This window comes from Dasypus novemcinctus, chromosome 3 (genome assembly GCF_030445035.2).
Source record: "Dasypus novemcinctus isolate mDasNov1 chromosome 3, mDasNov1.1.hap2, whole genome shotgun sequence".
NCBI classification, from domain to species: domain Eukaryota; kingdom Metazoa; phylum Chordata; class Mammalia; order Cingulata; family Dasypodidae; genus Dasypus; species Dasypus novemcinctus.
Window position 1 is genome coordinate 187,310,988 of NC_080675.1, and position 12,335 is coordinate 187,323,322.

Below are 12,335 nucleotides of genomic sequence, written 5' to 3' on the forward strand. Positions count from 1 at the left end.
CAAAATGTGAGCAAAAGAACTAATAAGGGGCATCAGCATGGCTCTCAATGTCATTTTCTTTACTTTGCTTCCTCCCTTTAATGGAGAAAAGGGATTTACACTATTTTTCCTTCATGAGCATAAAATGCTGTACTTGCAGCAAACGAGGGCTGGAGAAGGAGCTGCCCCAGTGTTCGAGGCTCAGGGATGCAGGGAGGAGGCAGACTCAGCAAGTGGTCAACCCCGGCCCTTTGTGTCAAAACTGCCAAACATCAGCACAGAACATAAAATGCCATGGTTTTTATAGTGTAAAGATATGATAATATGGCTTATTCAAATGGTGGAAACAAACAAACAAACATGGAGCTACTCACTAGAACGCCAACAAAAACACCCAGCTGTGACAACTGTTATTTTTCCTTTCCTATTTGGAAGTTGAACTATATCCAAGTGGAGAGACTTGATGTGCTCTTACTCCTCTGAAAAGCACAACCCCTTGACCTCTGAGGACCTACATCAAACAATGGCCTGAACTAAATGACTGAAGATGCACTCAAGCACAGAAGTTTCAGGATCACACATCAGGTTTTGGAGTTGAGGTCCATGGATTCGGGTGGGGGTGTGTGTGGGAGGAAGGGACGGAGGGAGTTCAAAGTGGTAATACATGAGCCCCCAAAAGTATTTGCAAAAGGTTTTATATAATATCATACCATTTTTTTCTGTGAAGAAGGTCATAATTTCTTCCCTGATCTCAAAGGAATCTGAGAACCACAGCCTGAGAAATTAACCTTGACATGACTGTCTAGTCTCAGCTCTATTTCTAACAAGCTGACTGACCTTAGATGATAAAGGTCTTTCCTGGGCCTCTGTTAGTTAAAGGTTTGTTCTGATCCCTTTGTTCTTTCAGGGTTTAATGAGGAAGGCAGCAACACTGTTCAACTATTAAATCATTTCAAGGGTCACCTCTCACCTGCACCTCTGTGCATCATGGAAGGAGAACAGGTGTGAGGGAGGGGAAGACAAGCTGACAGTCAAGGACCACAAGGCCAGATGTGCTCAGAGACCTCATCCTTCTGCCTGTGTAAGAGCACACCCTGCCTGCCTCTTTCTTAAGAGAACTGTCCAGAAAATTCAACTGTGCTGAGAAATCACCTGTAACTTACGGAAATGTCCAATTCTAACAGCAGAGTGGATTTTATGGCATCATCTGTAGTGAGTTGAACTGCCTTTGAAATTGGAACTTGAAAAACTGAATTCACCGAAGTCACAGATGCTTGGCTTTCCCCCTTGAAAGACAAAGGTGGTGACAAATAACTCAATACAATTTTCAGTTACTCCAGTGCTAAACTAAGTGTCTTACCTATGGGATCTTATAAAATGTCCTGGCCATTTAAGCATTGTCTTCTAGGGTAAATGACTACAGATATTATTTTTCAAAAACTGACTCTTATTCTTTCATAAAGAAGCTTATGTATATTTCTAAGTACTTGTCTAGTAGACATTGGAATTTCTGAAATACATACTGAGAACAGCAGAAGCTAACATTTTCCAGAAAAGGCCTAGTAGTCTTCTAATTAACTATGTAGAAGGAAATGGTATTCATGTCAATGTTTCAGGAAAGGTGTCCTGTAAGAGAGGACAGATGTTTCAAGATGGCTAGAACATGTCTGGATGGGTGGTCATGGAAACTGAATTCTTATATTTTATCTCATTTTCTTCCTCTTAAATGTAACTACTCCATGTGACTCGTGGCTCCCACCTGGACAACACAGGTCTCAGGTAATTGCAAAGAAATCCAATTCTGTACTAGAACCCCACCCCTTTCCTAACTAGCTGTATAAGTTTTAAACCAGAAAACTACAGGTTAAGAGGTGCTAGTCAATTTACTTTGACTAAGTGTTAGGTGGGAAGCTGGGAGAGGGGTCAGGGCAGAGAGTAGAATGTGGTGAGGACCGTGAGGCACCACCCACCTGTCTTCAGGCTCCAGCAAAGGCAGGGGCACTGCCCGGGCATGACCCTCAGTGCCAGGCACCCAAGAGCCTTCAGCACCTCAGCTCACACCTCTGCTCAGAGACAGCCCATGTCCAAGTACTGATCCATGACCATAAAGGCGCAGCGCTTCTGTGCCTCTGAAGGTCCACATAGCTCCTGAGACCCCGTAGGCATGGCAGAGACTTTGCTGAGCCTGCGTCACAGCTCAGCGACTCACAGTGGACAGTGCTGCCACCCCTCCATTCCTCAGGGATGCCCTAAGATGCACCTCATAGCCTGACTTCCAGAACCCAGGTTGTGAAAACTGTGCCAGAGTGGCCCAAGAAAGAAGCTAGAGTGGGAGTTTGGAGCTGAGGCCAGAGGATGGGCTCTCATCTCCTGAAGTCTGAGGGGAGAGAAAGCTAAAACCAGCCTTACATGGGAGAGAAGGGGACCCTGACACATGGGAGAGAAGGGGACCCTGACACATGGGAGAGGCCCCCGCAGCTGAATGTCCTGAGTCCTTTCACCCCTTAAGCCAAATGGACGCAGATGGAGATGCTCTGTGACAGCACCAGAAGGCAGTTACCAAGGTGACCAAGACCAAGCTGGGGACAGCAGCATGAGTCTGAGGAGTTCAGTGAGGGCCCCCCACAGTCCAGGTGACAGTACATAGCCAGGCATACCAGGTGGCACAATTACCTTGGTAGATGGGAGGGCTGGAGTGGCCTGATCCTTAGAATTAATGGAGATGGCCAAGAGGACTAAGAGGCTCTAGGGCCAAAAAGAAATGGGCAGCCAACAAGGACACTGGACCAATATTTGAAATGAAGACAAATGAAGGGTGGATGACCAGAAACTGAGGGCAGCTGCCTGTCTAAGATCCCAGTTCTTTTCCAGCTTCCAGTCCTAGAGTCCAGGGACTACAGGTGAAAGCAGTACCAAGAGGAAGGACTCTGCATTCAGTAAGGATTCCCAGTCCCTTCAGAGAGAAATGGGAGCTGCCCAAATGCTTCAAGATTGTTAAGAGAAGGACCACACTGATGTTGATACCCGGGGACCAAGAGGGTCACCATGGCCCACCAACCAGTGAAAGAACACTTGGGGCCAGGCAGCAAGTGGAGTTCTGTCCCAGTCCAGTCCAATAGGCCCATGGAAGCCAAGACCCCACAGGGGCCATTTCCTGAGCCTTCGGATGTATAGTCAGAATCATCATGCCCAAGTCAGTACCAGTCCACACTTGGCTCCTGACCTGTGGGTAGAGTGATCATGGTGGAGAAGTTCAAGAGGAAGACTCCGAATTTAACACCACTCCTCCTCCCACCAAGATAGAAATTTTTTTAAAAAAGCATATATGTAACATTCTGGGAAAAATGGTAGAAATCAACATAATCATCAAAAACCTAAAGGTTATGGGGAAAGAGTCTCTACCACATCTCCATTTAATTTGCTGATCTGGTCTCCATGAATACCAGATGGATTCTGGGGAAAGAGCTACTGCAAACTCAACTAGTAGTTCAAACAGTGGCCTCCATGCCAGATGTGATTTCTTTGCTAAGGCAGAATGACTTGGCCTCAGGTCCATGGGATGTAGCCACTGATTTACCCAATGCACCCTTTCTACCATCCCTACAATGAAAGAGGATTAGATTCAGTCCACATTCACTTGGAACAGACAAGGGCATACATTCACAATTCTGCCCCAGGACTATGATAATGCACTTACCTGCTATTACATAAGAGGCTAAATAAATTCGGAATATCTGGACATTCAGCAGAACAGCGTACTAGCTCACTACATAAATGGCATTATGCTAATCAGACAGTGAGCAAGCAGCAGCTCACAGGCCAGCATCCAGGAGTTGGGAACAAAACCGCGGTGAGGCAGACTGAGCAGCCGCCACATCCATGCTGCCTTTAGGGCCTAAGTCTAGTAGTCTGGTAGGCAGGACATTCCACCCCAAGTCAGCAATGTAGTACTGTGTCTTGGATCTCACTCCATGCAGAAACAAATCTGGAGGGCCTCCTCAGGCTCTGGGGCAGCCTGTTCCACACCTGGGATCAGAAAGGCTGCCTGAGTGGAGCAGGCCCAGGTGACAGTGCCCTATAAGGCCCTGCTGCTGCCCTGCACTACAGAGTAGAGAAGACTGCATGCTATTAGAGATCAGTGATGGGGTGCAGATGCCATGTGGGTGAGCCCCAAGGGGAGTATCTCAGCGCAGTCCCCAGTGTTCTGGAGCAGGGCCATGCTAAATGCAGCAGAGAATTACAGTCTTTTGAAATCCACTCCTGATGGGTACAACATGGCCCTGGGAGAGACAGAGCACCTGAGCAAGGCCCACAGTGGAATCACAAGGCCAGGACTGCCCATCACAAGCTGTGGGAACTGCCAAGCTCAAGAGAGGAAGTTTTTTAATGCTCTGCTGGAGAGAGAAGCTTTGAAGTTTACGGTACCCTGACCCATTTATCAAGTCAGCCTGCCCCATGGGATGGTCACAAGAGACCAAGTCAACCCAAGTTTTGATAAGTGTATTGTTCTAAGACATGCATCTTGTAGAAGAGCATTATTGGGGCAGGTCATGGACTCTGAAGAAAGAACAGGACCCAAAGACATCCTGGGAACGCACCTGCAGTGTTCTGCTATGTGGACGAGGCCTTCCTGTCACGTGCAGGTTGGAGAAGCAGACTGGTGGGGCAGGCAGGAGGCAGCACCCATGGCCCAGCAGCCTGAGTCCAAGTGGGAAACAAAGATACGGTCTAGATGCACAGCTCAGGGCCTCGGTGCCCATCAGCAGTGCCAAGGAAAATGCCCGATGGCAGGAAGTGTGGTGTGTGGGTGTTCTTAAGCTCCTGACAGCACCAAATGGGTCTTTTTATTTTTTAAGATTTATTTTTATGTATTTCTCTCCCTTCCCCCCCATTGTCTGCTCTCTGTCCATTCACTGTGCATTCGCTTGTATTCTTGTCAGTGGCACCCAGAATCCACGTCTCTTTTTGTTGTGTCATCTTGTGTCAGCTTTCCATGTGTGCAGCACCATTCCTGGGCAGGCTGCACCTTCTTTGCACCAGGCAGCTCTCCCCATGGGGCGCACTCCCTGGGCACGGGCCTCTCCCATGTGAGGGACACCCCTGCATGGCACAGCACTCCCCACGTGCATCAGCACTGCACATGGGCCAGTTCACCACATGGGTCAGGAGACCCCGGGTTTGAATCCTGGACCTCCCATATGGTAGGTGGACACCATATGGTTGGGCCAAGTCTGCTTCTCCTAAATGGGTCTTTGTCCACCAGACTGGCTCCTGGGTTCACCCACCACGTCCACCATACCTTGCTCTCCTGACCATCCTGACTCTGTCTGAAAGGCTGTTTGCTTGGCCTTTGCCGACCTCCCAGATGGAGCCACCGGAGAGGAGGCCCGGGTGAAATGTGTGCAGTAAGGATGTGACTTGAGCAAATGCATGGAGTCCATCTCTGCGTGTCTCTTTATTGGGAATGACAAATGTCTCTCAGCCCAAGTCTCTGTTTTATGATTAGAATGAAATACCACCTAAGCTTAAGTCAGTCCCGCTAGAAATGCAAGGAATGGGAACTTCTAACCTACTTGGGGTTCTTCTCCACCCTTGTGGTCATGAGGACAGACAACCACCTAGGGCGGTTTGGTTGGGAGGCCCTGCAGACTGGCAGTGCAGGAAGCATGGCCACTCCTCCCTGGGACCTGGAGAATCACAGTCTGGTGGTCTCACCTCCTGAGACTTTTCTGCCTCGCTCTGTGCATGTTCTTTCTTCCCCTCCCTCCTCCTTTCTTTGTCCCCTTCCCCTTGTCTCCCTCCATCTCTACACACCTTCGCTCCTCAGCTGATTCTTTTCCTCTTCAGCTGGCACTCAAGGCTGCTCCTACCATGGAAGGGAACTGTGCGCACTAGTCCGCCTTCCTGAGAAGGAGGATGTGATGGGCGCAGCACATCTGGGGCTCCCCTGCCTGTCCCAGGTGATACCAGTGTGACAGTTTGCATTTGGTGATTCAAAAATAAAAAATAGATTATGTTCTTGAACTAATCCATTCCTGTGGGTGTGGGGCCCTTTTGATTGGACTTTGTCAGTGAGGCACGATTCGAGTTGGGTCTCCTCTCTCTTGCTGGAGCTTTATATAAATAGAAACACAGAGAGAGAAACACAGAAAAAGGAAGCTGCCCTTTTGATTCTGCCATGTGAGAAAAAGGGGAGAGAGAGAAGAGAAACTCCAGAATCACCCACAGCTGAGCTCAAGGAGAGACATCCTGAGAAGCCGAGTGGCCGGATTGTGGAATCAGAGCAAAGAGGAAGGGAAAGAGTCCGCCAATGGCTGCATAGCAGCTCAAGGCTGAGGAGACAAGCCCTGCCATATGCCTGATTGCCATGTGGCAGGATGCCAGGATCACCAGGAGCTGACTTTGGTGAGAAAGCTTCTCTGATGGTGCCTTGATATGGCCATTTAATAACTTCAGAACTATAAGCTTTTACCCCTAATAAAATTGCCCTTATAAAAGCCTACCCAATCCTGGTACTTGGCATTGGCAGACCTGTGCAAATGAAGACAACAGGCATCTGTGGCCAGGCTGTGGGTGAGAGGGGCCTACAGCCCATAGTCAACATTTCTGGGAAGTGGACATGAGCAGGGCACAGCTCCAAACATATGGAATATATGTGAGGACATTCATAGCCCAGGGACACACGACTGCCCTTTGGTGCTAGCAGAAGAATCTAGCTCCAATCAGCCCGAAATTAAAGTTGCTAACTATCCAGTTAGTGTCCTCACTGATAGAAGTGTGAATCTGGTCATTTGAGAAAAAGGAAGACATGCTGGGTGGCATAAAGTGTCAGGGTAGCGGTTACACAAAGTGCCCTAGAAAAGTGTTCACAGTGGTCAGGATGGAAGAGAAGGGAGGGTGGGGAATGTTACTCTTCCCCAGAATTCCCCTCACAGGCAGAATTGTTGCTCTGTTTAAATAACTGAAAAGATATGTATGTATGTATGTATGTGTGTGTGTGTGTGTGTATTTATATATATGTGCTATTTTTAAAAGGCTTAACTGCAGCATTTTGCCAGAAGAAGGATTCAGTTTTCCTTTGTCCTCTAAACCTTATCTAGGTACATTTTCAGCCACACTCACAGCCTGCAGCTGGCCAGCTCTGTTTGCAAAGCATTTTGGCTTCAGTACTTGACCTGCAGGTTGCCTACGATGGATTTGTCATTGTCTGCTTCCTCCAGGTTCCATGATGACTTCCTTAATTTGTTGTTCTCTTTGTGCCACAGGTAGTAAATTCTTTACTTACCCGGGAGTGGAAAATTGGCTCCTCAACTCTTAAGTCTAAGCATGAAGTTCAAATCTGATTGTTTGGAACCTCGTGCACAGAAATCCCAACAGCTCTCTAACAGGCGAGTTTTGTGTTTACTGTAAGTAGATATTGTTTTCCCCAGACCTATTACGACTTCTACAGGATATTATATTTGCTAAGATATAGCCTGGGGCCAGAGAACAGAGCAGAGTTCCCAGACCCTTAGAGGGTTAGAGCTGGTTACTGTCCATGTTGGTGTCCGCCCTCAGACACGGAGCTACCAGGAAACAGGCATCACTGAATTGCCTCTTGTTTTGCTGTCCCCTTCATTTTCTATAAGCTAGAGACTTAATCAGATGTAGGGCCAATCTTGGAAAAACTACACATAGGTGTGTATTGAATTCTTCCATCAGGAAGAACAAATGCCATTGTCATTATTTGGCAAATTGATGCTGGCATGCAGCCAACCCAATGGATCAAATAAGCACCAAGTTCACAGTGGATTGAGGTTTCACAGTTATTGAGTGCCCCATGGCCTGACACTTAGTCCTTACCAAAGTCCAGTAGGAGAATGGTTATCAGAAGAGGAAGGCATGGCTAGTTGTTCCCATGTGTCTGCACTGCGATTCTCCTTTCAGTGCTTCAGGCCTCACGGAGCATCCCCATCTACCACACCTGTGCATCTGCTGGGTCTTGAGGGCCGAGGGGCAGGGTGGCTCTCACCTAGACTTGGTGCTGTTGCAGGACCTTCTCTTGCTCCAAGACCCACTTAAAACTAGCAGTCTTATTGAGTCCTCAGTCAACAGGTCAGAGCAGCAAACCCAGAGTTAACTATGCCCACCAACCATGGTGCTCTCACCAACATGGCTCTCACCTCAGAAATGTCCCTGTATTCTCAAGACCCCAGACCCTAAGAAATTTCAGCAGGATAGAAGACCCTGAATTTTAGTGGATTTATTTCCCACCTTTTAATATGCATTATGTGGTAGATTAAAAATGGTCACAAATTCTTTGCTGTTTTTTCCCATCAAGAGATGGAATCTATTGTTCCCAACCCTTAAATCTGACCAGCCTAGTGACTTGCTTTGAGTAAGAGACTGCAGCAGAAATGCTGTGAGATTTCCAAGCAAGGCCCCAAGCATGAGGCCACCTTGCACCATCTAACGTTTCAGCCACCTTCTGACTGCAGCCACATGAGTGAGCCTGGGTGATGCCAGGAAAAGAACTTCCCAGTCAACCCACAAAGTGGAGAGGAATAATTTCTGTTTTAAGCTGCTAAGCTTTGAAGTGTTTATTAAGAATCAATAAACTGAACCTGAAATTGGTTTCTAGAAGTGGGGCACTGACCTAACAAAAACCTGAAGATGTGGCCTTGGTTCTTCTTATCTTAAGGAAGGAGGGCAAGAATGACCAAGCTGAAACCTCTGAGCCAGTCTCCACCTATCAAAATATTATAGGAAGAGCAAGATCTCATTCCTAGGGGAACTGCAGGGATTGATGCCACCTTCAGAGACTTGACACTTGCAGGAAGGGCAATTTCTTATATCCACATTTAACTCATCTGATTGACCTATATCAAAGAGGGAAGATCCTTGAAGAATGATGGTAGATCATTTTAAGTTTAATCAGATGAGAGTCCAATTGCTGCTATAGTTCCTGAAGTGTTTTCTTCACTTTATGAAACAGCAGATTCCCTGGCACTGGGTAGACAGCTATTGATCTGGCAAATGCATGTTTCACTCTACCAGTTGGTAAACATCTCTAGAAGCAATTTGCTTTCATCTAGCAGGAACAATAGTACCTATGTCAATTCTCTGGCTCTCTGCAATAAGAGAGTCCCCAGAGACTTTGATCAACAGTCATTCTCAAGAATATCATGCTGCTCTACTGGACTGATGACAGTATACCCCCTGGGCCTGCTGAGCAGGGAGGAGCTTTGGTAAGACACCTGTATACCCTGGAATGAGAGAGAAAACTCATGAAAATTCAAAGGTCTGTCTGCCACATTAGTACAATTGCTTTATATGCCAGAATATTCCCCTTTAAAGTAAGAGGCAAATTGCTATACCTTCACTGCTATGAATAATAAAAGGCAGATAATAAATGTGAGACTCTTTGGATTTTAGAGGCCACCCATGCAGTGTTTGAGTGTGCCACTCTGATCCATTTGCCAAGAAATGTGTACAGTGCCAGTTCCCACTGGGGCCCAGGGCAAAACAAGGCTTTGCAATTGGTTCAGGCTATTATGCATTTGAGATTCGTCCATGTTATTGCGTGTCTCTACTCCATTCGTTTTGATTGTTGAATAGTTGTCTGTTATATGGATAAACAACCATTTATCCATTCACCAATTGAATGACATTTCAGTTCCATTTTGGTGCTTATGAATAAAGCTGCTGTAAATATTCTTGCACAAGTGTTTGTGCAAACATAGTATTTCAGTTTTCTGAGTAAATTGTTGGCCCATAGAATAAATATATTTTTAACTTTATAAGAAACTGCCAGACTGCTTTTTTAAAAAAAAGTAGCCATGCCATTTTGCAGTCTCCCTAGCCATGTATAAGTATTCTAGCTACTCCAAATCCTTGCCAGCACTTGAGTGTGTCAGTTTTTTTAAAACCAGTCTGATAGGTGTGTAGTGGTATAGTATATGCTCAAATCATTTTCTCATTTTTTAAATTTTTTATTTTTTATTGAAGTATATCATTCATACATGAACACACATAAACAATAAGTGTATAGTAAAGATTGTGAACTTACAAAATAAACACATACATAACATCACACAGGGGTCTCACACATCACCCCTCCACCAACTCTTACATTGTTGTGAAACATTTGTTACAAACTATGCAAGAATATTGTCAAAATATTACTACCAACTATAGGCCTTATCTTACATTTGGTGTATTTTTCCCCCAACCCATACTATTTTTAAAAAATATCTTTTTGTTATATATTGTGAACTTGTCAAACAATCATACAGATGTGTAGATTTCCCATACAACTCCACACTGTGCTGGAACATTTGTTACAGATTATGAGACAATATTATCAGACTATTACCACCAATCATGGTCCATAGCATATATTTGGTACACTTTTTTCCCCCATACACCTCTATTATCAATACAGTACAGCTTTGGCATTGATGCAAAAAAAATTATAGTATTGCTGTTAACCATAGTCTATAGGTCATACCAATTGTAGTTTTCCCATGTTTCTCCATATTCCTATTACCCTGCAATAGTGATGTACATCTGCTCTAGCTCACAGAAGGACTCTCTTGCATTTGTACCCTTAACCACAATTCTCAACCGCCTCTGGGCTCACTGTGTTATACAGTCCCTAGATTATCCTTTAGCTTTTTTCCTATTGACATTTATTTTCCCAGACTACTTTTTTCAGCCACAATCCCATTTATAAACCAGTTGCTACACCCTATAATGTGTTACCATCAACTCTATCCATCACCATACTTTTACAGTCAAAGTAATTAAAACTTCTTTTTTTCCCATTTTTAATTCATTTTTTAAAATACTACATTCAAAAAATATGAGGTCCCCATGTACCTCCCACCCCCCTCACCCCACTACTCTCCCCATAGCAACATTCTCCTCCATCATCACAACACATTCATTGCATTTGGTGAATACATCTCTGAGCATCGCTGCACCTCATGGTCAATGGTCCACAACATAGCCCACACTCTCCCATGGTCCACCCATTGGGTCATGGGAGGACATACAATGTCTGCTAACTGTCCCTGCAGCACCACCCAGGACAACTCCAAACCCCAAAAATGCTCCCACATCACATCTCTTCCTCCCACTCCCTACCCCCAGCAGCTACCATGGCCACTTTCTCCACACCAATGCCACATTTTCTTCAATTACTAATCACAGTAGTTCATGAATAGAATATAAGTAAGTCCACTCTAATCCGTATTCTATTCCTTCATCCTGTGGACCTTGGATTGGTTGTGTCCATTCCACATCTATGTCAAGAGGGGGCTTAGATTCCACATGCATGCTGGAGGCAATCCTCCTGCTTTCAGTTGTAGGCACTCTCTTGGCTCCATGGTGTGGTGGTTGACCTTCTTTAACTCCATGTTAGCTGAGTGGGGTAACTCCAATAAATCAGAGTGTAGGAGCTGAAGTCTGTTGAGGCTCAGGACCTGGCTATCATATGGTCAGTCCAGAGATTCAGATCCCCTGGGTATATCTTAAACCCCAGCACTAACTACAATTCTGGTAAAGTAACAGGAAAGGCTTGTGAAAAGAGATCACATTTGAGTCCAGCTCCATTACACAGAAACACCAACTCCAAAGAAGGGCCAACTGACATGGCATTGAACTCCATCTGCCATGACCATGGAACCTGTGGGTCTCTGTAGCCCTCAGAAGAACCAATACCTGGGGTTGTATCTACTTTATCTGTCTCTGAGACTCTGCTCAGGTGTGCATAAGGGCAACCCCTCTGATCACCTCCCTGCTCTTTTTCAGAAACTCATAGCCATATAAACTCATTTGTCCTTTCCATTTCCCCATTGATTTAGGTCAAAAAGCATTTTTAACTGCTGATATTGTATGTAGACAGAAATATTCTGCTGGTCCGAGTTGAACCTTTTATTCAAGGTCATTTTCTAGTTATATCATCAGCTGGTACTTGGTATTGATCCCTTGGCGCCAGGCAGGTTCATCCCCAGGAGTCATGTCGCACGCTGGGGGGAAGGCAATGCATTTACATGCTGAGTTTGGCTTCGAGACTGGCCACATTTGAGCAACATGGGGGCTCTCAGGAGGGAACTCTTAGGCACACTGCTGCTCTAGGCCTTGTTCTTATTTCAGGTGCATAGGCTCACAAGCAAAGCCATTAGTATCAGGGGCTCATCGTTGGACCTTCATTCTTTTTCGGTCTTTGCCATTGCACTTGGGGGTTTGTTGCTGTTCCTTTATGGACTGTGATAGAGCTCCCCTGGCTAGAATCTCAGCACTCCCTCAGTTGTTGTTTTTAATTGTTTCCACTATGAAAATATCCAAACATTTTTATGCACCCTTGATATATG